The 27,963-nt window shown below is 44.1% G+C and overlaps 1 protein-coding gene across 5 annotated transcripts in view; it reads right to left on the reverse strand.

The window, feature by feature from the left end:
• The window catches only part of GDPD5 (glycerophosphodiester phosphodiesterase domain containing 5), a 177,713-nt gene that overhangs the window by 118,597 nt on the left and 31,153 nt on the right, over positions 1-27,963 (reverse strand). Inside the window, exon 1 of one of the 5 annotated variants that reach the window (XM_074816513.1) lies at positions 20,491-20,653. The exons of the other annotated variants lie outside the window; for them this stretch is intronic. The gene's annotated coding sequence lies outside the window, so the exon portion shown is untranslated. Of the gene's footprint in view, positions 1-20,490; positions 20,654-27,963 lie in introns of those variants that run through there. 5 annotated transcript variants of the gene reach the window in all.

Here is a 27,963-nt window from a genome sequence, read left to right on the forward strand (position 1 = left end):
CCAGCAAACAAAGCATAGTAGGCTTTCCGTGATGAGGCTTCCATAGTTTCCAAGAGGCAGATTAGTTTGGCAAGTGCAGGAGACAGCAGAGAAATGCTATCACCATCACAGCCATACCTCCATAGCCAAGCAGGCCCCAGGCACAGAAGGTGCAATCTCTCAAAATATCAGGCCCAAGGAAGCTTGCCCCACTTGCAGTGCAAAGAAGTGCAGAAAATATACACTCCAAGGCTGTTTGAGATTCCATTCTTAAGCTAACCCAATTTAAAAGAGCTTTGACATATTCTACCAATTTCCACATTAAGAGAAGTGTTTTTCCTCTTGTTGGTGACTCATGGGATCACTGTTTATCAAGAATCTCTGTATAATTTCAACATCTCCATCTCTTATTAAAATTGCTATCAAGCTAGTTACACTTAAAACCTTGTTGAGCAAATAATTACCTATACCAATTAGGCAAGAACATCACTGATAACCAATTATCCCTATTGATATTCTTGTAAGTCTTCTTGTCAATTGTTTCCCTAATTATACTGCAAAATACTGATTTTCCTTAAATACTTTCTAAACAACAGAAGTTAAGCTCTTCCAGAGCAAACCCTCCAGTTCTATACTCAGAAAAGAAATCCCTTCTATTGCCCAGCCAGGACTAGAATGATTTAAAGCATTAGAAGGAACTGATCTAAATGATTGTGACTTTCACAGACTCTTCATGGTTTTCATAGCAACCTTTAATATACTGAACTCATCCAAACCAAAGTAATGCAATTCCACTTTCCCCGACTTGGAAGATGGAAATGGGAAAGGGATAATATCCCCATCTGTTTAATAACAGTACAACTCTTACAGAGGGATGTTTGCTACAGCCGTTCCCACAGGAGGAAATCTATATGCACACACACGCTGAGCAGTACTTTCCACATTTTGTTGGCCCAGACCCAGAACATCTCAACTTACAAGATCAAGATTTAATTTCAAGGTGGGAATGGTAAGAGAACACCCCAAAGCCATAAACAGCCTCAACTGCTGAGATGATGTATTTTGGTGGTGGAAGGTGCCCAAGTAATGACCCCCCCCGATTGCTGAAGACCTCTTGATGACCCAGTGGGGTTATTCTTTCCAAGACATTGTTATGCCCTGCTCTGGAAACTGGGTTGTGTTAGAGGTCTCCCACCTACTTTTCCCAGGCTTCAAACATTCAGTTTTATACAGATAACACTGAAGAGCCTCTGCATAAATAAGAGCAGCAGATGTGTTAAAATGCCAGTTGCCATCTAGATTTTTTTTCCCTGGCAAACAAACAAACAAAGATAATCTGTAGCAAAGCGTTCCTTGCCATGTGTATGTGTATAAATAAGCAGAGTTTTTTGGATGAGAACTGAGGCAGAAAAATCACACATTGGCAAAATACTCTTGCCCTAAAAGCCAAGTGCTGCTGCCCCAGAGACAGAAAATAAGAGGGGAAAAAAATAAAATTTAAAAAAATAAAAAATTGAAAGAGGTCTACAGGCCATGTCTTGATCTATCAGAGAGCCCTTACATATCTGAAGGGGAACGTCACTGTCTCCCTGGTGCCTGGTGATGCCAAAACCCTATGACTACATCCTAATCCAGGGAGACAGCCTGCAGAGCCACTTTGATTCACAAAGTGGCAAGAGATGACCCAAATAGTCAGGATCTGGCTGACGTGTTGTCCCTATGGGTCTGACCTGTTGTTTATTGTTCTTAAATTTTTTAAAAAATTAACGCTTTGAAACTAGGGCAGCATGTAGTTTGGGGGTTGTACACTTCCAGTTAATGAAAATTCAGACTTCAAAAGATAAACACTTCAAAGGGATTACAAAAGAAAAACTTAGACTTTAATCTCACTAAATAAATAAGCACAGTATGTACTAACGCCCTCTGCAATCTCCCTACTTAACGTTTTCCACAAACTAAGGGCATACTGGATGCCTAGCATTTTAAAAGGGTTGAAGCAGCGGAACAGGACACCGGAAAAACCTGTACAAACTTCTTGCAGAGCAACCACCAAATGCATTCTCTGCTTTCTGCACAAGCCTTTGCAACAAAACCTTGCAAGTCAAGGCCTCGGCACAGCTCTGAAAACCCAACATTTACTATAGTCAAAGCTGTTGGGAACAACGAGGTTGTCTCCTCCTCCCAAGCTGGGAAGCACCAGTATCAGTTGCACAGATCTTTTTAATATTAGTAGTACTGTGCTGAGTTTTTGTCTGTGATGGCAGTGGTGGTGGTCACACATTGCCTGACTTCAGGTTGTACCTGCACTGGCACCTCACAGCAGAGTCCTTTCCTACAAGCATGCCCTCAAGGAGATCACATGCTGCAAACTTAGTCCCAGTAAGAAAATTCCCCATTTAGTTCAATTTCTATCTAAACAACAGTTTGTAACCGTATATCCTCAAAAGACAGCAGGAATAAGGTTCTGCAATAACCCCTGGTGCCAGCTATGATGTCCAAAACAAAGATCAACCTCCTTTGTCTTGGCAAAGACCACTAGGGATGGACAAGGCACAAACAATCCAGTTCACAGTCAGTTCAGATTCTTGTTAGAGAGATACTCAGAAATGGATACCTAGCTGATAACAGATGAGAGTTGACAAATACGTGCAAGGAACTCCATGAGCTGTGCCCACTTGTTTAAGTGACTGTTCACTGGAAACAAATGCAACCCATTCAAAGGAGTTCTGCTTCATGCTCAGAAATTAGAAAGCCAACAGAAAGTTGGATGTAGGTAGAAAAGCCATGAGGACACTCCACATACTTACCTAGGATGCCGTCTGGCCTAGACAGCTCCAGAATCAGAGAAACAAGTAGTAATGCAGCCCAAAGATTTCTACACAAAGGAGGCTAAAGTCACTTCATACTATGAGATAACAGGTGATAAGATGTCCAACATCTCCCAGGCTTCCCTAGTTGGAAAAGTCCGAAGAGTACATGTTGCTTGCTTTGGAGTTTAATGGTTGATTTTCTAAAGCACAACAGAGAGCAGGCTAATGCAGCAGAGACTATATTCCCAAGCCTCTGCTTCATGGTTAGACCTGAGTGGCCAGAAGATAAACTCTGCTCAAAGCTTTTCCTGCTGTGAGGGTAGATCCTGTGCAATAAACCTTTGTGGCTCACCAAGAGAGACCTCAAAACACAACTTTTAGCCTTGTTTGGCTTATCTCCTCTATGCTACTCCTTATTTTTATCAAGCTCGAGCACCCTGTTTCCCACACCTCCACTATTCTTAAATAAATAAAATAAAATCTAAAAAAAAAAAATCAGGTGAAGCCAACAGGTTCTTAAATTCCTGGAAGAAGCAGGCAACACACAGATGGGACATGAAAACATTTCCTTAAGAGGAAACATGGGATACTTTTGGTCCCCTCTGATAAGACTTCCTAGTAACCCGAGTATGAAGAGAATTTGATTTTCTGGGGGCTGGTGAAGAGATGGGCAACAACTCATGAATCGCTCACATCTACAAGTCTAATGAGGTTCTTGGTTTTTAGAAGGAGCAAAGAGAAGTTGTAAGCATCTCAAGAGGTGTAAACCCCCATTCTTTCTGGCAGCAAAAGTCAACTATTAGCTGCTGCAGAGACACATGATTTGGAAGAGTTGAATACACCCAAACTAGAAAAATGCATTAAGTGACATGGATAGAGCTGATCTGTCCCGATCCAAAGTTGGAGAAGGTTCTTAAACCATCCCAAGAGCGAGATGAAGACGCAAATGAGGTCAGATGCCGCACAAACCTTGTAAGCTTTATTTCACGAAATAACAGATAATAGTGACAGGACAGAAGGAAGAAGAAAGGAAAAGTCTGAATACCTAAGCAAGCAAACAAAAAGAAACGCAGCAATACTAGTTACCACTACTATGAGCCTTGCGGCGCCCGGCTGATCCAGTTCCGGTGAAGGTGATGGGGTGGGGTCCTGCGGGCGATGGAGAATGTTGCCACCGCGAGTGCAGTGGCGTCCTGTTGGCCCGGGGCAGGTGATGGGGAGAAAGCAAAAAAGCAAAAGCCTTCGGCAAGCGAGAGCGTCAGCAGACAATAAAGAGAAAGCAAGCGAAAAACAAAAGCACTGAGGCGCACGAAGCCCCTTTTATACTGTCCCCCACTAGTTAGCATGTTACCACAGAGCTCATTTCATATCCCACCCCGTGTTCCCCCACGTGCCCATGCCCAGATGCCCACAGTGCTCGTACCGAGGCGGGGGGGTCGGCCATGGACGCCTTCAGCCTCCGCACGTCCCCCTCGTCCCCCGGCCCTGTGCGCATCTGCAGCCTTTCTAGCTCCGGGCTGATTTCATCCTCCCAGCAACGAGACTTCGAGGTCTGGCCTAGGAAATGGCATGTGGTGCTGAACCAGACAGCTGCCATCTTACACCGCCCTGCGGCTTGGGGGGGTAATGGCATAACAGCAATGCCGAGACAAAATGGCTGACACAGCCCCTCACACCACCCCATGGCTCGGGGGCAGGTAATGGTGTAACAGCAATGCCAAGACAAAATGGCTGACACAGCCCCTCACACCTACCTCAGGGTAAGTGGTGGACCTGTCAAAAGTCTGCTTCCATCTCTGTGTCATAGAGGAGGCCCAAGCTGGGGTGCCCATAGAAGGACATCTCCTGTGCTTGACAAGAAGGCCAGCAAATGTCAGGCAAGACAGGCCAGTGTTCAGCAGGCACAGAAAGATTTGTTACAGCAATAGAATAATAAGTTCAGTTGTACACAAAGCTGAGGGAGTTAAAAAAGTAGAAGAAAATTTGATAAAGGCAGTAACAGCAACACCCTGAATTCCCATGCCAAGGAGTTAGGACTACAAGCACATTTCCTTTACATAGTGCTTTCTGGTTGAGAAAAGCTAAGAGTCTCAGTGCTGCATCAGGGTCACTGACCAGCATTAGAAATGCAGTTTCATGTGAAAAGCTACAGCAGCCCAGCTGCTGCACAATCTTTACAACCGTGAGAGAGTATGTCCCAACCCCACAGAGCCAACCCTCCAACTTCCAAGTTAGAAACTGCCAGGAAAACAGTGGACTTTAGCAGACACCAGGTTTCAGTTTTACTGTCCAAGAACAAGCTGATTAGACTTTCCAAGAGGGTCTTGCCAGTATTGTCTTGAAGGAGCTACTCGGTGGCATCCAGGAGGATCAAATTAAAAAAAAAAAAAAAGGGGGGTTGGTCCTTCAGAAAGATGGGCTTGACACACCGAAAAGTTCAGCTGGGCACCAGGAGGTGCTGATGCGTTAAATAGTGATGAGGACATCCTAGTGCTGCTCAAAATGAGGGCTCTGAAACCCTTAGCCAAATCAACCAGGAGACGCCAGTCACTTTGCTGAAGTTCTCCTGCATTCAAGTAGTATTCCAGCTAGCAGCAATAATGGCGTTTGGGAAGAGGGAGGGCAGCATCCAGAAGTTTCCATGTTACAACAGCCAACTGTTTATGCCACTGTCTGTAAACACTGGAGAGACCACAGGGAGGAACCTCTGGGTTACAGCCAGTACCAACCACAGAAATAGGCTGGGTGCAGAGGGTTTTTGCTAGGCACAGTCCTAAGTGCACACAAGTTCCTCTGACTTCCCCAGACATGTACAGGCACAGTGACTCCAGTACATGTCTGGTCTCAGACCATCAGCTCTGCCAGGGAGGAAGACATGTGGATCACACTAAAAGTCATCACAGCACATCACTTTGGAGCAGTGGTAAGCACTGCCTTGGCACCACGCCTGGTGGAGTCACCTTGGGACAGCATGCCAGAAACATTCAAACCAGCACAAGAACACAGCAGTTCAACAATTGAAAACAAAAAACACACACACAAAATCCCAACAGCTCAACAGTTAAGCTGGGGTGAGACAACACAGGGACCTAGACAGCACCAGGAGTGGCTGTTGATCTTGGCAGAAGACATGGAAGAGAAGGTATCTGAGCCACAAAACCAAAAAGACATGAAGGAAAAAAAACAAACAGGTCTGGGAGGAGCTGGAAGGGGAGGGAGGTTTTGTCTTGACTAAGAGAGCCCATGTTCAACCTTTGTCGCCTAAAGATCGTCTGAAAGAGAATGCACTGTGATGCCAGCATGGTCTGGGCAATGAAACCACATCATCAGGGCTGAGCACGGAGACAGCCAAGATGAGAGAAGAGAGTAAAAGCTATCAGTGGAAGACAAGACCTAGGAAAGCACAGCTAGATGCTGAAGAAAACTCTGAAGGGGCTCAAGCAGACAAGGGATTAAAAAATATTTAAGAAATTATTTTTCCTCTCTCCAGACTCCAAACATTTTGCCATCTTCACCAAGCTGCAAAACAAGAGTTTATATCAAGCTTTATCTATTTTCAGCATGTGTTTTTGCTGAGGAATTAAGTGGAAACAGAACTGGTTTTGAACATGCACACCCTGACAAGCAGTTTCCTTTACAGACAAGCTTTTCTCCGCTCCCCCCCGCACCCCCCCCCAATTACCCTTTCCTACAAACACCCCTGAAGAGTTCGCCATAATCGCACGTGAATTGTATTAGCTGGCCCTCCAAGGGGCAGTTTTAATCTTCTCTGGAAGGCATTAGCAGCTAAAGCAGAAGCCTGTCCAACACGTTGCTGTAGAGGGCTTGTCGCCTGCTTTCCCTAAGACAAGTTCCCTGCTGCACTGCTGAAAACTTGGTTCGTGCCAGCAGAAAAAGAGAACTGCATGAACCATGCCAATAGCACTCATCTGAGAATGAGCAAAATGCCTCCACACCCACTGCACGCACTTTAATTGAAACAGTAAGGGAAAAAAAACCCAGCCAGATTCATTTTACAATCAATACTCTGCACATCTGCTGTGCAACTGCTATCCAGAGAATTAAGCATGAATGTCTCTGGCTTAATGAGAGGTGGAAAGTCCTAGTTAAATGGATTACAAGCTCTTTATTTCCTATGATTGATTCCTTCCATACGGCTGCAAGAAACATTCTTCAAAAAAATGTTCTTAAGCAGCAGAGAAGCTGAATTAGTGAAGGAGCAAGCTTGCTTTCATGTACTTGCTGCTCCTTGCCTCCCATTCTGCACACAGCCAATACGTGCAGCACAGCACCGAAATAACCTCACCGATCACACCGACAACAAGACCTGCACACAAAAGACCTATTCCCTCCACATCTTCCAAGATGTCATTTCTACTTCCATTTCCAAAGCAAATATTCACTGCTCCATAGCGGTTAGCTGCTCCTCTGTAGCAACTTTGTTCTACAAGCCGGATACTGTTTTGGCTTCCCACACCAAGAATGCATAAATTAATTTGATAAGACTCTAATCACACAGCAAACTCCTTCCCACTACAAACACACTGGATGTGCTGTGGCCAAAGTAATCAAAAAAAATAGTCAGCAGGAGCTGGTGACGTGAAAGACTCATAGAAGTCAACTCTATCTCCCTGATTTTGGACAGCTTCTGGCTCTAGCACTTTTTCTTTCCTCCTCATTGCAACTGGACTGATTTGGAGCAATCATGACAGACTACGTGACACTGGAAGGGCCTTATAGGTACTCACTTTTGGATAGAGCACTCTAAAAAGCCACAAACTGACTGATGAAGCCCAGGAGAGTTCAACAAGCAAAGTCGGCCTGGATTAGGAGATGACTCCAGGAGGATCGTTGACTGATCTTTATAATATAGGCATGGGGTGGGAAATACCAAAGTTCTCAGCAAAAACAAGTGCATGAATGCATGTGATATGAAGAAACAATGGGAGCTACTGCCTCATGCCTGGGAATGCCAGATGTGATATGAGCTCTGAAAGCAGTTTGAAAAGTTCCTGGCAGACACATGCACCACATCTCTCAAACCTGAAGACACCACTTCTGAATCAAGAAAGCTCTCAATGCTAGAGCTATTTCTGAAAGGTTGCACAAGGTCCATCCTTGGACATTTTCAAGGCCTGACTGGACAAAGCTCTGAGCAACCTGGTCTAAGCTCATCTCACCCTGCTCAAAGCAGGGTTAATACTGGAGTAGAGTCTTCCTGAGGTCCCCATCTGAGCAACCTGATGGGTCCAGGATTAAATTAAATATCAAGTGCCACCTCCCACAGGAGCCTCAGCTTCCACAATAACACGCATAGGCAAGTTTTTCAAGCAAGCAGCTACAGCACATACTGGAAGCCCTTCTCATAAGGCGACTCCAAATTTAACATGTTGCCCCCTACAGCTATTCCAGTCTGTGAAAAGATAATCCTCTAGCAAGTTGTCAGGGCAAACTCATGCAATCAGCTGTTTCCATTTCATCACCTCCACTACAGCTTTCTGATCACTTGAAAAGCACGGAAACAAAAACAATATCAGAAAAATGAGATATAGACAGTGTCCAGCCCTATTACACAGCAGATATTTTGACTTCTGACAGGGCTAACATTCAGTTTACCCCTCTTCTGTTCCAAAGATGCTCAATAAAGCACAGGTGTGTCTCACATTCTTAAAGCCTCCTTCCAGTTATTACTGAATTCTCTCCAATTCTGTATAAATCAGTCTGTTCAACCCGAGGAGACAGACATGAGCGTTTCCCTCCCAGAGGATTTACAAGCTCAACCTAAATGCTGTGCGGTGAATGAAAATTGCATCCAAGGAAACAAGTGGGTAACAAGAGACAGGTTACAACCACCCCATCACACAGTTACTCAATGCCAGGTAAATACTTGTCTTGACTGTTGATGTATGTATTCTTTCAAAACCTGGAGTTGATCTTTAAGACAACATGAATAAGGACAAAGTGATTTTTACTCTCTGCAGCAACATAAATCTTTCAGAAGGGAATTTTCTCAATTGACTTGGCAAGCAGTTGCAACATTCTCAAACGCTCCTCGCTTTCCAAAGAGCATCTCACAATGCTGGTCAAGGTCATTCTGACTCTGACATAAGAAGTGACACATCAAGGAAAGGGGAGAGAGGGTGAAGTCAGGAAGGAAACCACCCCTCCATCCACAGGGTGACTCCCACAGTTAACAGAAGAGAGTCACAGTTATTTCCAACCCATGCCTGGAGAGTCCTCTTCTAATAAAAACAAAAAAACAAAACTCCATCTGCCAGTTACATCAGCTACTACCTTGTTTTCCTTATGGAAAGGACGAGTCATGAGGGATTCATAAACTCATTTACTGATGCAAATCCAAACCTATTAGTCAAAGTGCTTTCAATCATTTCTGAGGACTTTTTAATACAACTAGCATTAACCCACTCCATTCCAGTGCCCTCCCCAGAATCAGTGACGCTCTTCCAGAGGGTTACCCATGGCACCGCCACTCAGCACTTTATCAACAGTGATGAGCAAACTCGAATATTGAAGATAATCATCATTAGAGTGAAAGAGTGACGTGAGCACCAAACTGCCTTCACAACAAAACAGCCGTCATCCCTCCACCCCCCCTCCAGTGAAACTCTACACAAAGCTAAACAGGAGCTATTTGGGTAGTCAGTAAATCACAAATAGGGGCACCCTGTAACTTGTGAAGTGCTGAGCCATGTTGCCCATCCTTACTGCCATTTCTACATGTTTCCCCCTCCTTATTCACAGCCATCAGGTGGTTGAGATCAGTCAGGCAAAGGTATCCAAAAGCAAACTTGTGGCCAGGTTACAATGAGCCTGGGGGTCTGGCGATGCTGGCACAAAGCTCTCCCTCTGGCATGCCTCAAAGCACTAATACCCATGTAGGTCGTTGCCTGTGATCTTCAGCCTCATGCTACGGAGAACATGGTCTTGAGGTAAGACCCCAAGGGGTCCATTAATACATAGATATGTAGTTTGGTGGGAATTGCTTCCAGCCCAGAGCAACTTCTCCAAACATCTGGAGCAGCTAAGCAGCAAGTTCCACAGGACCCCAGAGGCCAGGCAGCAGTAGCACCAATATTTCTCTTCCCTTCCCTGTAAAATACTAAGCTTTCTAGGAAAAGGTCTCGGAAAAAGGAGAGGCCGAAAATGCATTTTTCTTAAGTAGCTCTGTGACACTGCAGGAATTAAAAGAAAAAAAATACCCATCAGATTTCTTACCAGGGCAGAGTGCTCAGCATCACAGACTAAAGATCAGTTATGCAAACATTCAGTCAGTGATAATAAGACTGACCACAGGGAACATGCGTCCATTCAACAAGATCAGCGTTTCTTTCCTACCTAGGAAGACACAGATGTCACCACAAAGACAAGGGCACTCCACGCAGACCTTTGTGCACCAGACAAGAAAAAACTAAAATTAAAAAAGGCTTCTTGCACATCTATTGATGAGCCATCCTTATGTAAGCATCGAGAAAAAGAAACATGCTAGTCTTCAAGGCTATGCTTGCTCTGAAGACAGAAGCACCCACTCAGGTAGGTCAGGCACCTCACACCTCAAATACAGACCAAAAAGCAGCCACATACCAACAAAGCAGAAAAGGACTTTCTGGAGCACAAAATTGCCCCACAAAAGCATTTTTTTATTCTCACACACACACACACCCCCAGGGTTTATTTATTAAGAGGTTCCCAGGAAAATTAGCCTATATAACTTGAAAGAGCAAGCCAGCTGCACACAAACACAGCATTTCCAGAATTAAACGGCTTTCAATTAAGCCTGCTTCACTTCCAGTAAGCCACTTCTGGGTTTTCATCTTCAGTCAATTCAGATTAAGAGCCTGCCTCAATAGAAACACTGAAGGAAGCTACTGTCTGCTTAGGAAAACAGGCAGCTTTCCTTACACCACCCAGGAGCTAAAGATATCTTTATTTTCAATTTATTTTCCTACAGAAACACAGTGTGATTGCATAAGTGTCTCTGTTCCTGTTATCCTCTGCTCTCCCCTACCCTTCCTTCCTTCTCCAAGCAACGATGCCCTGGAGCATCAGCCTTTTCCAACCCACAAAGTGGTTATGCACTGGCAAGCTCTCCAAGAGGAGTTGCTGCTGGGTGGGAAAGGATCAAATGAACCTCCCCCAAGAGAAGAGCAGTTCTCATCCAGCCCGTTGTCAAAGACTAGTCAGCACGTACAGCTGGAGACATAAAAGGATGGAAGTGGGAAGATTAAAGATTTGAATTAAGTCCCAAAGAAACTATACTTTGTTTGCTCTTGGGTCAACATTCTTTGGTTAAATAGTAAATCATTGAGAACACCTCACATTAAATAACGTGCTGGATGGATGGCCAAGCCAGTTTCTGCCACCCTCTCAAACATACTGAATAGGTCCTGAAAAAATACTGGCATATTCATCAAATTAAGAGAAAGCACCAAGTACCCGAAACAGCATCTCTGCAAGTGTGAATTCATCAAGAAATTTCAGGACTAAGCTTTATAAGGACTAGAAGCAAACAAATAAAAAAGACCATCAGCAATAACTTTCTCTGTTGAAATGGTTCTTACATATTATTAAAATTCAAGGGCCAATCAACACAAATTACTGTTCCCTTGATGAGCACACCTGAGTTTAAAGTCACCAGTATCCAGACTGGATAAACCAGAAGACTCTTAACTCCAGTGGAAAAGAGCTGGCCAAGAAAAGGAAAATTAAGACTATAGAACTGGAGGGGTTTTTTCCTTAAAAAAATGATAACAAAAATGGTAACTTCCAGACTAGAGGAGCATATGTTTAAAGCACATATAGGAATGGAAGGAAGAAGGGGGGCATTGATCTCTTCGCCATTTTAAGATACTGTAGTAGAAAGCTGCAGAGAATGTTTCTCAGCTAAGTAACTAGTCAGACTGGAGAAGGAGAGAGAAAGATGGATTTGAGAAAAAATAAGTCAGATAAAGGTAAAAACACCAGTGAGGGTGTGCCTGATGGTGCAAGTACAGACTAACAGGGAAAGGAGCATCTATTTACACAGTGAGGAAGAGAAGGAGGAAGAATCCCAATTCACCAGTAACGCTTCAGGCCACTAATGGGAAGATGTGTTTTCCTGCTGCACAAGGACAGCATTTAGTGAGAATTAATTAATTCAGATTTACACAAGGCTGTAACAAAATACTCTGCATTAACAGGGTAAAGAGCTACCCTGAGGTGCAGGAAAAAAAATTTCAAGAGGAGCAATAATTTTTGGAGACTGTTGTTTGTACCAAGTTCAGAAAATCCCCCCTCAAGCGCCCTCCAAGCCAACAAACCTTCCCCTCCAAGTATTCCAAGGTAAGAAACTCCTGAGGACCACCACTTTCCCAGGCCTTACGAGGTGTTTATAGGGCCTAATGCAATCTCCTTGTTTATAAAAATGGCCAGGATCCTGGTAGTCCTCAAGGGTTCATTGAAAGCACAAGGCAGAAGGGGTCTGCACTGACACAACAAGTTAGCAGGTTGATTTATCATCAATAAGAAACAAAAGGAAAGAGACAAAGGGGCAGAAAAAAAAAAAAATCAAGTGAGCTTCATGTCTTTATTCCCAAATCTGGCTATCTAGCTGTTTCTCTGTGTTTTAAGAACTATTTGCAACTGAAAGCAGGGAATTTGACATGAATGCTCAGTCTGCTTCATCACTGCAGGAGTCTCAGACCTCCAGTTTCCCCTTCATCCATGAGATGCGAGCATCATGGTCTAGGTAAGGCATGGGAGATACAAGAGCTTCCACACTGCTTGCCAGAACTAGAAGACTTTGGTTTCCCAGCTAGGATACAATTTATAAACCAACACGGGTATTTTTACATCAAGATTACAGTCCATCTGATGTGTGGCAGCAAGTCTGTCTGGCTCATGGTTGATTTGACAGTTGCTTGAATTTCTCCAATCAGTCTCCAGCAGACCATTACCTCCAACAGGTCCTTCTTCATTCCCAGTAACATGATCCTATTTTTGGATTCTGTGAGCTTATCAGCAATATGTTTGACTAGGTTTTTTTCAGCTATCTCTTAAGCTGGTTTAAGAACAGTTATATAAGAGTCCTTCCAGGTTACAACGGCAAGAAAGCACTTTCTTCTCTGACCTGAGTTCTGGCATTATTAGCACATCTTCCAGATCTCTATCAGCTCCAGCCTTACTAAGACTATTCATTTTAGAGATGTAAAACAAACCACTTAGCTCCCTCAGATTAAATATTTTGTGTATTAGACCACAGAGCACTTTCCTAACCAGACAGTGATTGTTTCTCCTGAAAAGGCACCAAACAGAAATGGCTGAGAAACAACACCTGAAGCAGTGTCTTACCTTTTCCAATACAGTCAAACCACAACTCAGCTATCATGTAAATCTAGTTTCAGAAGCTCTTAAGCCAAGAAAGCTGGGAACAAATACATGCATCTTCAAGTCACAAAGTTCCAACGGTGGATGAGACAGAAGCTGCCTCACAAAAATGGATGTCAAGTGAGAGACATGAATCAAGCTTTGCACGTTCCTCTTGACCTCTCCAGTTGACCCCATGATTTTATTACTTGGATCGCAAAGGGGGGCAAAAGAAATCTAAGCAACTGCTAGAAGACACCTCCTTTTCTAGCCAATTCAAAGGGGAACTCGATTTGGGTTCACTTAGGGGAAGAGCATTCACCCAGAAGCAAAATTGTTGACATGAAAGCATTTTTTAACTCTTCTAGATCATGATTTGGAAACACTGATGCCATATATATCTGGATAAATGCTTGTGAGCCTTCATTTCCTTATCTCATCAGTCAAGGCAAAACATGGCCCTGTTCTGCACAAAACACAGCTGGACTCTTGCCCATTGCACCAGGAGGACCAATGTGACCAGTCCTGGGCTACCTCTTGCCTAGAGCTGTCACTGACACACTGGTACCAACCACATCGTACAAGAGTATTGATGAGCAAGGCAGGCCCATGTTTGAGTGATGCCATCTCAATGTATGATAAGAAAACGCAGGAAGAAAATAGAACAAACTACTGCTTTTTAGCCAAGGTAAAAAAGAGGCTTTTAAAGAACTTGAAAGCTCAGAGGTGTTGCATTTTCTTCACGTACCCATGCATCAAGACACTGCAGAGAAACAAGGCAGGCAGTGCTCAGGCAGCTTCCATATAGGAAAAATATTTTGGAGAGGTGTCTCTACCTCCTGGTCAGGGAGAGCACAAGCCAGTGACCTGAGAAACAATGACCACCACTCACACTGTATTCTGAAGTGATTTGGAAAGAGAATTCAGAAGAATTTAGTACTTTCCCTTTTCCCTCCCTTTCTAAACGGATGTTTCCATTAGAGAAACTAAGCACTTTACCAAGTTTTAGAACAGCCTGAGGTTTACAGCCAACATATAAACTCCAAAAGAGTGTGGCTGGTCAGGATGGAAACATCTTTTCCAGCATAAACCCCTCAAGCTAGCAGTGTTGGCCAAACTGCTGTAAACCACCATCTTCTCCCTCTTTAATCCTTGCTATTAACTTTTAGCTTTCTAAGCAATTTTACGTATTCCAGCAAGTTGGGGTTTTGGATCATGCTGCTTTCCAAGAACACCCATTTCTCTCTTTAGCAGCACAGCAATTGCAAGCTATTGAGTAGCATGTGAGATTTTAGTTAAGAAATTCCTCATCCCTTAGCTTGGATCTTCCTTGGTAGTATTTAAAAAGGGTGATAACATTTTCACTGGGCTAGAAAACACACTGTCCCAATATTAGTAATACCCAGTAAAATCAACTGGAACTGTAGGCATTTTCAAATGGAGTTGTTTGCTGTTCAATCTTCTGCCAAGCCCTTGAGAACATTACATTTTCTTTTTTGTTCCATTTAGTACTGACTGACCAAAGGCTGTTAAAACTTTTCCTTTTTTTACAGACAGCTGATACCACCTGCTTCCAGCAGCAGAGACAAGAGCAGAGCATCACACACCCATTTCTATTCTGGTGACATTACGCACGTACCTTCTTCACACACCACCTACACTTCAGTCCTCAATCTGTTTGGCTTCACAGCATCCCTCTAGAGTGAAAACACAGAGGCAGCTCCATGTCTCGTCTAGCTCTGTCTTTCAACAGGCTGTTTGTGTTTCTTTTCACAGCTTAATAAGGTTTTGTTGCCCATGCTGGAGAAGCAATTTTGCCACCTAGCACTTTTTCAGCCCACAGGTTTGAACCCAGCATATGCAGCTTGCTCAGCACACCTAAGCTCAAGAGCCCTCTCTCTGCAACAGGTGTCTTGGTTTTTATGGGGATATGATTGAACAAGGCATAATGGTTTTAAACTGAAAGAGGGGAGATTTAGATTAGATGTAAGGAAGAAATTCTTCCCTGTGAGGGTGGTGAGGCCCTGGCACAGGTTGCCCAGAGAAGCTGTGGCTGCCCCCTCCCTGGAAGGGTTCAAGTCCAGGTTGGACGGGGCTTTGGGCAACCTGGACTAGTGGAAGGTGGTCCTGCCCGTGGCAGGGGGGTTGGGACTAGATGATCTTTAAGGTACCTTCGAACCCAAACCAGTCTGACTATGTAAGCATGATTTCTCTAAAACCTCTCCATGAGTTCAAAGTAGACATTTTAAACACAGGCTCCTGAAAGCCCTTGGGTTTTCTTCTAAACTAAACTGACATGTCAAAGCTGTTGCTTTTCAAATCTGCAGATGAAAACCCAAGCTATTTACTGTAACAGATCTGAAAATCTGACAAGCCCAACTTTGGTGCTTGGCCACCAGGCACAAAGAAATAATCACAGATATAGACAAGTGCTTTAGGAATAGCTGAGCAGGTAGAGCCAGCTGTTCTTTGGTAATGGGGTGCTCAGCAAGCAGCACCTTTCCCTAACATGGGATCTTTCCCAATAAGGTTCAAGGGAAGTTTCTTCTCAAGTTCTTAAACTTCATAGAAAATCATAACAGTCTTGCCTGAAACACTTCAGCCACATGGCAGGAGGTAATCCTGCTGGCAGTTTGGTCATGGCTGCAAAATAGCTTCACGTGGTCCACAGCCAGCAGATAGCTAGATTGCACCCAGCTTCAAGGTAACAAGTACAACTCAACACTACGCTGCTGTCTGCAGACAAGACCCAGGGTAAATGCAGCCTTACATCCAGCCAACACAAAACAGGCTCCTTGAGGGCCCATTACAAAGTCATTGCACAGGCAGTTCCCTGCTGTGTACTGGAGAAAGGCCAACCAGTCCAACTATCCCAGTACTGCAGCAGAGGTCAACACACAGCTGGATGCCACAGGATGTGTTTAAAGCTCACAACACTGGTGTAGTCTCTCTGTACCATGAACTATTGCCTCCACATTTATCTATGGAAAAGTTTCTAAAATATAAGGCTGCTTGGCTTTCAGATAGGAACTGACTCAGTGGTTGTGCCACTAAGCTCAAACACCCTGCTAAGAAAAGCGGTGTGGAGGGGAACATACCATATTTCAGACACCCTTTCATACACGGAAATGGTTTTGCTTTCTTCTGTAGTGAGATCAAGAGTTGATATGACCCTGAGTTGGTAAACCCCAACCCTGGGCCACCAGCTTTCCCATTAGCTTCCCCAGTTCCTGGCCCCTTGTTCAGAGACTTCAGGAACTAGGCAAGATGCAAAGTAATGGGATCTCTCAGACTTGCTTGGAAAGGATGCAAATGCTTCATTTATTATGTTACCACAACTGAACTCCCTGCAGCTTGTTTTGTCTGTCCCAAGAGACCGCTTCTACAAAGCAAATGACATTGAGACACATCCATCCTGTAGCAGCACAGTGAGGCTCTTGCAGAAAGTGTTGAGGGTTTTCTGCACAGATGGCAGCATCTGAATTCTTTGTCAAAATAAGGAGAGAAGAATGGAGACTTGGGGATTTTTTAAAGTTTTTTTTAAGGGGAGTGAGCTAAGTGGCTACAAACACGCATCTTGCAAGTGCCAACATCCTTACTCTTCAGAACTTCCTTGTTACCAACATTACTTTAAGATGATTAAAACATACAAACAGTGACATCTTCAGAGCATCAACTCCAACCCCCTCCCAGAATCCACAGGTATCACTGGAGGGAGGAGCAGAGCCCACAGAGCAGACCAGAGAACAAACAAGACAACAAAACACACTCTGGATGTAATGAAAGACTCTGTGTTTAAGAGCAGTCTCATCCTTGTCACTCTTTGCTCTTACAGAAACAGCTTGAACTTACCAGCACATAGGATTTTCCCCATTTTCCTCCCACTCATGCTACCAAGTGGAAGCAATTGAAAAAAGCCCAGGAAGGAAGAAGGTATGACATGCTCATGAACACCTGAAGTGTAGCAGGGAGACACAAGGAGGTTTTCAAGCTTTCTCTACGGCCCACTGTCACAAAGGACACTGTTACAGTTATTATATTTACAAGTCACTTCTTTCCCCCAACCATTAACATCTTGGGTCCGCCATGGTCTGTGGTAGGTTTCAGAAGAAACGTGTGTCTTGGTTGCTTGGTAGCCCCAACCTTTCCCTACGCACTCTAGAAACCAAACAAACATGACAAGATGACCTTTTTAGACATCAGAACAAGCCTGCGGTTTTTTTTTTTCAGGAGAGTTTAGCAAGTGGCCCACACAAATTTCAAGCCTCTCACATATTACATTGAGGGCTGCAGAGCCAATTAGATCATCTATTTTGCCCCAAAATAAAACCTAAACATTCTGCTAGAGCTGACAGCCAAAGAGGAAAAAAGCAGGTACAGGATCAGCTCCAACAGAGCCAGAGCAAACACCAAACAATCCCAGCCTCAGCAATGCCATTTAAATAAACCTGCTTGCATTTAATGTCAAGAAAAAAGTGTCATCTCTCCCCTCTACAAGCTCTACTGCATTAACCTTTGTCACCACTGACAGGTAACTCTGCCACATCTCCAGCACAAAGCTCATCAGAAGCAGAAGAAAATGAGAGCTTTTAGGAGGACAGTCAATATTCTTGGCAAGAAGTTTGAGATTTGCATATTTTTAACTGCACATTCATGCTTTGGAACAAACGTCCTCTGCTATGGAGGCTGAAGCACTGGACTCCCAAAGACAGGAGCTGTCACAGCAGCTCTTCTCCTCCTTTATGGAGCAAATACTCTCCAGAATAGTTACTCGCTACCAAGTTCTTTATTTTCAGTTTGGCAGCCATAAGTTGTATTTAAGATAGTCTTCATCTTTGTATCACAACACTCCTGAATTTTTGCTTTAATTTACAATGCAGTTTATTAGCTGAAAGGATTTCCAGCTGCAGTTATTGCCTAGTAGGAACTGAACTGGTACCCATTCATCATCCCCCTACTTACAAGGCAAGATTGCACAAGAAAGCCAAAGCTCATCATCGATTTCTTGCTAAAATCAGGTCCTAGAGGCAGAAGAAACTCATTTTATATTTTAATCTTGTTGAGCTTCGAAATTCTTCTCACAAGGTGATTTAACTAACATAATTCAGAAACTTGCAGCAAAACTGGAAACAGGAGGTGGCCAAGACTTCACCTACACAACAGCTCAAACATTTTGCTTGTCATTTTTCATGCCATAGAGAAGAGATTCCAGATCCAGGCAGAGGATAGCAGATTTATGCATAGATTCAGAAGACATTGAGCTATTCTTTGCAACAATCTGTGTGCTGTTGAGTGCACATAGAACGGGCTATTATTCACCAAGACACTTGCCTAATGTACAAATATCACTTGGGCATCAGCAGCCAAACAGAGAAAAGTGAGAAGTTTAAGAGTTCAGAATAAAACTATTTTATTTGAACCACACCTAGAGGTGGAAGGAAGGTCAGATGCCACACAAGAGAGAAAAGCTCTTTATAGAGGTAAGCATGCTGAGCAAAAGTAAGACGACCTTTGTAGCACTCTTATTTGACCGCAGCATCATACAGGGCCTACAGCCACATCCCACAGTTGCAAACCCAGCACGTGATTCCCCCCTTTGTTTGCTGGAAATGGGAATACATGATGAAGGAAGTGTATTACAGCCACAAAACCGGGTTATACGTCAAAAGTCCATATAAATAGTGACAGCTGAGTGGCTGGGGTGAGGAGGATTAGCTATGTTCATGCATACACACGTGCAGAACATGTTTCATCTCTGAGGGTATTTCAAGCAGAAAGACAATAGCCCCTTTTTACAACACCTCTCCTCCCCAGATGATCTTTCATACACCCACGTGCCACGCAGCTCTGAAAAGCGGTTCCCAGCGTGTAGACACGCTACTTTTAAAACACAACAGTGCAATTATAAACCTAATACCCAAAGGGAACAATAGGACATCCATATGGATTAATGTGAACAGCAGGCTGGATGGCAGGTACGAGAGGGAACAAAAAGAAATCAAAGGTGCTTTCATTGCAATCACTGCAATTCTCAAGCCTACCCCCACATTAAGTTCTTCCAACCCTTTGAAAAGACTCAGACTCTACCTTATATTTACTTTTAAGCAGCCTTCCTACCATCAATGCTTGAACATGCAAAAGCCCCAAGGAGAGAGATCAAACAACAGGGTAGGATGGGGAAAAGTTCAACTCCCAGAAGGTCATTCTTGTTTCTACATCTCAAAGCTGCTGACACTTTTCGGCAGCTAAGCATTAGCAAAGGGGGCACAAATGGGAACAGACATGACATCGCCTGCTATTTGCACAAGCCTTAGACAGATTCAGGTTGCAGTTTCACTAGCGTAAAGCAGATACAGAAGGTAAGACAGCCTGAGACTTCCTTGGAAAAAGAAAGAGTTATTTTTGGCTGCATGTGTGTACATGCTACAAAAAATATGAAATACAAATCTCAGTGAAATATCATCCCTACCTAATATAGTGAAAATCCATTAAAACAATGATGTCACATTAATATAGTTTCTATCACTTTTACCTGTACACCTGTCTTCAAACCACACAATTTGCTTTATATTTCAGACCAACAAAAAGCCAAATGGGTCTCTAGAGAATATATAACCACAAGAGCCCACAGCAAAAATCACCTACACAGATGAAGAAATACCAGAATCGTGCAGCAGATTTTTCGTTCCATTATAGGTTGAAACCCTCCCCTATGAGAAACCACCCAGTTTCATGTTACATTCCCTTTTTCACAAAATTACTGAAAAATCTGTTAGAGATGCTGAGTCACAGAGGAAACAGAACTTTGTTTTCAACTGGGGACAAGAAACAGCAATGAGAACTAGAAATCCTAAAAAGAGACACACACACACTCCCAAAAATCACAAGACAAACTGACATCATGCTATGAGTGGTAGCACAGACCCATCCAGGTTTCTGCAAATCTCTAGGGGGAAAAAAAAAAAAAGAGACATGCTGATGGATGGTGCCACTTCACACCTTAAACCCTATAGATTCAGGCAAGGATGGTCCCCACCATGCAGCCCATCAGTTAACTCCGGTGTCCTGTCCCAACCTCTATGCTAGATGCCCCATCACACCAGACCTCATCTGGCACGCCTGTTATTTCAGAACATTGTTCTAACAAAGCTTTTTCTCTCAGCGCAGAAAACCGCAACGAAACAATCCTTTGGCTGCCCTGCAGCACTTCAGCAACGCTCGAATGCTTCTCCGGTTGCCACAAGCCTGCTGCGCTAGATCTCTCTTTTTTTTTTAATCCCCCATCAGGACATTGCAAACCAGCAACAAAACACAGAGAAGCACTGAAAAGAAATCTCACCGTCACATTTGCAGCACGGATGATTTCATCCCAATTACTTGCTCTTGTCATGCAAAAAGAGCTACAGGAGAAAATTTAAATCCTGATCCAGACAATACAACAGCCAAAAATGAAGACACTGCCCCAAGCATTTATTTCAGATTTTTACATGCTGGGATCAGCCCTTCAGAGTCTGAGGAGTCTCACAGAAGTGCTCTTGAAGGGAAGACAGACATTAAAGCCCAATTATACATCTGAATTTAAGTCTTCACCCTCTGATTCAGGGGAGCCCAAGGAACATACGTACAGGAACAGCTCATTTAAAAAGAGGACCTGAAAAAAAAAGTGTGCAAGTTATGCAGAGAAGCCAGGCAAAGAATGCAAATTTTGACCTACTTCTCCCTCCTGGCTGGGAGAGGGCACAAGGCAGCTGCTATTGCTGCTCCGCAAGCACAAGTGATGAGCAGGAGCCCTGCCAAAATTTCTGCAGCAATGCCTCTTCCAGACGCAGGCTGCTTGCAAGGCAGGGGCAATTGTCCTTCTGCCCAGGCAATAAGACCACAACCACCCAGGCCAGCAGCAGATGAAGTCAGGATGGGCAGGGGTCTTCTGAAGAGCCCAGATTCAGCTCTCATGTCAGCAGTACTCCCCACTGGACTCCTCTGCCAGCACCTGCCTTAGTTCTGCTACAGGCAGGATGGGGAAGAGTAGTGTCTTCCAGGTAGGTGGGAGGTCTGGTGCCTTCATAAGCCCCTCTCTGAAAACCAGCCTCCAAGACTGGAAGGAGGACAGGGTCAAAGCCATTAAGGTGACAGACACATTGGCTTGACTACAATGCCAACTGGACGCCAATGGACAGCAGTGTCTTCTCTGACCAAGATCCACATTAAAGCCATCCACTCTCCCAGTGCAACAGGCCAGTGATGCAAGGAAAATACCAGGAGAGGAACAGGGAGACAGAACAGGAAGAGTCTCACTCAGCAGCTCCCCCGCTGGAGGAAGTTTATCACTCTCATTATGCAAGCTGAGGCTCTCAAACCAGATCTTTGTGCAGTACTACTTACCCAAGAGCCACTGACCTTCTGCAAAGTCAGTCCGCAGGAAAGTCACTGACCTTCAGCCACTTCTCACCCCAACAGGATGGAGTCCAGTCAGCCCAGTTGCTGCAACCAGAGGTGAAGTGGAACCAGTGGCATTTATGCAAGATTCACCCTACCATACTCTCTATCTCACATTCAAGTTTTCTATGCACTTCCAAAAACTCAGAGCAATCTTCAGGAGTCATGAGAAGTCTTCCTCCCAAGCTAGTCCATGTATTTTTCTATAGGAGAAAGCCTTTCAGATGAAAAAACTTCATCTGATCTCACACAGACATGAGTTGAGTTAACTATCAGCTTAGGTTAGATGAGTCTGAGATGTGTTATTGCAAGTTATTTTAATTAAAGCACCAAGCTGTGGCAGCACAAGGTGATGTAGAATCAATGCAACCAAGAAGGAAGAGCTATGGATCTTGCATTAGAGATCCAGCTTGTTTTCCAGTCACATTTTGCATCACCCAGGGCACACAATGCAGCTGGCTTTTGCCAACAAGCTCATACCTGGTGCTGCTAGAGCAATGCTTGGGGGGAGGTTATCAGGCATTCCTGGCTCACTGCAGCCAGCTGAAAAGAAATTGGGACAAGCAGAGAAGCACCAAGAGCAGCAGCTTTCAAACAGCTCCAAGTCTCAGCACATTTCCAGCACTAGCATAAAGGGACACGGTGCCCAGAGGGGGTAGAAGTTACCTGCCAAATTTCAAGCAATGAGAACACGAGCAGCACTGACCATCCCACATGCCAGAAGGAGAAACAAGTGTTTAAAACCATCTCCAGTGATGCATTCCCAGAAATGTACTGGTTTCTCATCAGTTCTTGACATGCAAATACTATTATATATTATACGCATTAATCTCTTAATACAGTCTAAGGTATATTATTCAGCATCTCCCAAACCTCCTGACTGGCATAAAAGCAGTTATAGAGCAAGCCATAAAATCCTTGCTGTACTGGCCAGCAATTGCAATTTCTGTCCAAAGCCTACTGCAAACTGATTATAGAGAAGGCTTTGTTCAGCCAGTCTCCTTCCTTTCCCCTGGGAAACCTATATGTCAAAAGACCAATAAATGCTGGTAATTTATTATGTGGAAAGACAGTCATGCAACTAAGAGTAAGAGAGTTAAGCCGAGTTTATGTTTGAAATGCTTACTGAGCCCTGTGGTGGCAAGTCAAATTTGTTGCTCCTCTGTTTATATGCACATAAATACTTCAGGGTGAAGGGATGTAAAGTAGAGACGGATTATCAGCATCACAGGAGCGTTGAGCAGAAAGATGTTGTTCAGATTTAAAGAGTGTTCAGGGATTGTGTTGCAAGAAAACAGGGGAGGGAAAAAAAGCTATTCACAAGGAATTGGATAGCTCCAATTTGAAGAGTCTGTTTATCAGCATTGATTAAGGAAAGATTGGTTTCATCCTAAAGGACAGCAGGTTAATCACCAAGTCCTTAGATTTCTCATCCCTCATTAATAGATGCCACTACCCTGGGATCTGGTGGCATCTCTGATATCATTATGATGTTTAAATAAACAAAAACCACATACATGGTATTTGGGGTTCTTCCAGCCTCCCAAGCACCCAAGCAACCCTCCAGCAGACATAGGATGTGGTATCCTGCTCATCACCACCTATGAAGACACCTAAAGCACAACCTAACAGACGATCCTTCATTTCTTTCTGGTCTCTTCCCCAGAAACTGGAACATTCAAACACCACCTGGATAATTCACTTGCCCAGGCCTTTTCTGTAGGGCTGCAGTCAGAGAAACTTGGCTATATTTCAGTTAAGCACACCAAGCAGCTTCATGGGATGCAGCTTACAAAAATCTCCCTCTCCCACCCTGCAGAAGAAAGAGCTGGGTTGTTAAATAAAACACTTAATCTTTCCCACCAACCCCAGTCTGTAAACAGCCCAAGGGTTTAGACAGGTACCTGGGATGTACAAGAGACTTCCAAACGTGTGTTGTCTTCCTCCCACATCCCAAGTGGGCTGCCTGTCTTGTCCATCAACAGCATTTCTGCTCAAACCAAGAGGAAGAAAGCTCTCAGCTCCAGGATGGAGAGTCACCAGGCACATTATGCCCCCATTGCTTTGGGTAAGACAGCAAGCAGATGTTTAGAAGAGCTCCCAAGGTATGCCCTCATATGAGCCACTGCTACTGGAATGGGACAGGGAGCTCAGGAATACTTTACCACTCAAAAATATTTGTCCTCAGCAGCCTTGCTGCCCTGCCAGCTGCCTGCCAAAGCCATTTGGCCACATAACCAGCCAGCTCCCATCAGATTTGTTGGCAGCTGCTGGCTACTCTTCACAAGGATACAAGGGTTTACCAGATCATTCAGTGTTGCTGGCAGGACACTGCTGTCTCTGCTTTCACACACACATCTGTGCTGGTGCACCAAGGTCTCAAGCCAGCTCTGAGCAAGTCAGTGCGTTGCAGCTGATGACCTGCTAATGAGATGACTCTAATCACAGTCTAGGTAATCACCCCTGCACCACACATCTCTGAAACAGATGTCCAGCATGGTGCTCCCATGGAGATCTGTCCCCACCAGGTGTTGGGCAAGACAGACATTTAACTCTACATTGATATTATTTGGTATGGAGGAATTTAAGATACCCAACTTGTGTATGAAGAATGGGAGGGGGAAAGCATTACATAAATAGTTAAATGTTTTCAACATGGCAGACAGCACGGTGGGGGAATAGGAGAGCACTGTAGTTTGACCAATGAAGCGGATAGCCTGAGTCTCTGTGTGGCCAGTCACAAAGCAGACATTTAAAAGCAATAAATATATACTGCTGCCTCCAATTCCAAGGAGGTGGTGGGAGATCCACTGAGAGAAGTAGAGACATTCATGATTTCATATCAACTGGAACTTGTCAAGGAACCCAATTCTTGCCTCTGACACTGCCCTGTGTTTGTGAAACACATGCCTGGCAGCACAAAAACTAGGCAGGATTTCTTTCTGCACCACTTTCTACTTTTATCAGTCCTCAGTGCAGCCTCACATCAGCTCCTGGACCTGCCTGTGCACCCATTCCCAGTCTCCATCAGGTCGCTCACAGGCTCTGTGCTCTTTGTGAGGAGGAATGGCCTTTCCCTGTGGGTTTGCATAGGGTGCAGCAGAGGGGAACAATCAGTTTAGTTTTATTTGCTGCAGAGTGGTAGAAATGTACTTCAGTAACTTAAAGGGTTTTTTTTCCTTGTGTTCCTGAAGTAGCTATTACTGTTACAACAGCACATCTGCTCAAAACAACCAGGGAGGCAGTCAAACTCAAGTTCATGCTGACCCTGCTCTCCATTCTTCATCCTTTGAGGAACATGGTAACTGTTCCTCTAGGAAAGGCACAGCAATTTTTGTGCAGGACATCCAACATCAAGTTGTGCTGCCTGCTGAATAAAGCACTGCTGGTAGCTAGGGTCACTCTGCCCTCTGTGTGTCCTCAAGCTTTTCTTCATAATTGAAGGGAAAGTTTTTACCAAAGGCAGAAATTCTCAGGTTGTTGCAGACTTCAGCCTGGGGGTTTCAGAAGGTCCCAACAGCCACCCATCAGATTCAAAAAGGGAAGGGTAGGTGAAAGTCAGAGCTACAAGGCCATCCCAGTCTGCCCCAAAAGGCTGGACATTGTCCCTTCTCCCATATCACCGGTGGCCTCTCTTCCAGCAATCCCACACTGATAACGTAACTAGTTAGCTGGGAAATAAGGCTTCTCAGCCATCCTTCATCTCCCAGTTCTCCACAACTGAGCTGGGATCCTCTCCTGGCCTTTTCCAGAGAACTTTTATTCATGAGTTGAATATAAATAGTCTCATGCACTAATGCACACGGGCTACCTTTGGGGCATCATCCTAAAACACACACACCACAAGCTACAAACCACCTGTTCCAGAGATGTTTTGCACCATCTTCAGTGGTGAGTCACATCCTCCCTTTCCCTGGAGCTCACTCTTCAGGCATGACTCATGAGTGTCTTCAGCACTGTCCTTGAACCAAAACTTGCTTCTTCCTCACCACTTTGGGAGAGGAAGGCACATCAACGCTTCCATAACATTTTTAGGGAGATAAGGGTGTAAAACTAGCTCCCTAGCATATTTGGATGTTAGCTAACTGTGTCTCTACTCTTACAGACCCAGCTGTTCTAGCAGTCTTAACTGCCTTATGAGAAGTGACCTATATCTGCTAGGAAAGCTGTATTTTCTTCCTCACCACCTCTAGCCTTTTTATATTCAGAATTAAAATCTTTATACACAGCTTAGAGCAAGATGAAAGAGAGCACATGGATTTCTCTTCACCTCCAGGGTGAGTTAATACAGATCAATCAAAAGGAGAAAGCAAGTCACACAAAGTAGGGTTTAAACCTTCATAGCAGCAAAGTCATTTTCATAGCAGCAATGACAGACCAACTGCTAAGAGAGTAGCCGGTTGCATTTAATAGTGTCTGGGATTCACATGGGACTGAAAGAGCCCAGGGATATCTCAGGTCCATGTTCTGCTCCAGACACAATGGAAGAGATCTGAAGTCATCATCTCCATTTGCCTTTCTCCATCCTTCTGTGAGAGACAGTAATTGCATCCTCTGAAGTTTGCATTAAACCAGGGAAGGCCAACAATTTTTTTTTTCCAGCCTTAATGAGAATGGCATTCAAATGAGATAGTTGTGGGGGGGGAATCAATACATCACAAGCATTTCCTGCTTTGCAAGTTTAATCACTCCAGCAAACTATTAACATATTTCAGAACACAGTTATCTGTAAAATATTAGATTTTCAGTTGCACTGAACAGTAATTAAAATACTCAAGTCTCCAAGAGTCAAAGAAATGCTTGTGCAACCTACCAAGGTCTCAGCTTGGCTTCCTGTGAGCAGCTCTGATGTCCCACCAAGCACAAATGCTGTGTTCAAGGCTCTGCCTCTGCTAAATTTTCTTTAATCTGCCCCACAGGTCCACATGTTAAAAAGAAAAACTGCGCAGTTGCACAAACCTTGTTTTCTAAGAGGCCAAAAAGAAGGAAGAAATTAAAGTCAAAGGATTAATTTATAAAGATGTTGATTTATACATTGCAAACATATGCTGGAAGGGGGAGGAGGATAAATTAGCACAGACAGTCTAAGTTGACACATCTTTGTTATTAGCCTCTGTCATCTCTGGGACAGGGATCCAACCACAATGGAGAGCGCGACTCCGATCCAGCATCCCCGGGTCTGCCAGCCCCGGTGATCAACTGCACAGATGTTAATTACAGGATGTAAAGAGTGCCCTCACCTGACCCATAACTTGACATCAGATGTTTGCAGCTCAGCCAGTGCTCTGGGGAACCAGTCGGCCATGCAGCATAATTGCACACATGCCACCTCTTGTCCAGCCATTGCAGACCCTTCCCACCATCCTCCCAGTTCAGGGCAACTGATGACATCAAGCGTGACACCACCTTTTCTTTGCACTCTGTATTTCTACCCCCACTTTTTTCATTCACAGGCTAAAAAAAAAGCTCCTCAATGCTAAGAGCTCACAGAGCTTCTACCACAAATAACAGACCAGGATTAAAGCATCAGGTCAGCCCAAGCCTCCAAGAAACACCTTGAAGAATGAAAATCAATTCTTTCACAGGCATCTCTGGACCAACACCAGTCTACAGCACCCACAGAAGCTGATGGCTCACTCATGAGAAGCACCAGAACAAGACTCTTAAACACTTCCAAAATTTCCTCTGCCACAAAGGCACCGCTGGTGCCACAGTGGTGTTTAGCAACAAAGGACTCCGCAGTCAACAGCCCACAAAGACTCCCACTGTGTGACCAAGACAGACAACGCTGCCATCTTAACACATGTCACCATGACCTGCTGCTGCTCCAGGAGTAAACAGAGGCATAACAACATAACAGAGATGCAAGTACACCAATGAATAAAACAGCTATTCCCGATTAATATTCATTAGCATCTTTCCTTGCTGTAATCTTCCCAAACTTTTTTTTATCCAAACACCTGAGAGAGAAGAAGAGTAGATCCCACCAGCCCAGATGTCCGACTGCTAGTTAATAAAACCAACATACAGCTTTACAAACTCACTCTGAGCCTTTCCACCAGAGGAAAGGCAGAAAAACTCACCCATCTCCCAGAAAGTTTGCCTTCATGTTAGCTTTCCTTCCAGTATATCTGTAGGCAGCTTTTGAAACATCTAAAAAGCACAGTTTCATGCTAAATTCATATCCAGAAGGCACAGACACTGAAAGAGCACATGAAGCAGAGTCAGGATTCCCAGACTGCTTTTTAAACTGTAAGCACTTAGAGCAGATGACCTTAGGTGTAGAGAGCTGGTGTTCGTGAGAATTCAACACCAGCCTCTGCTTTGGGTATTTGCTTTTAAATGCTCAGCTTTGGATGTTGAGCATCAGCTCTTC

The sequence above is a fragment of the Strix aluco genome, chromosome 2 (genome assembly GCF_031877795.1).
Source record: "Strix aluco isolate bStrAlu1 chromosome 2, bStrAlu1.hap1, whole genome shotgun sequence".
Lineage (NCBI taxonomy): Eukaryota > Metazoa > Chordata > Aves > Strigiformes > Strigidae > Strix > Strix aluco.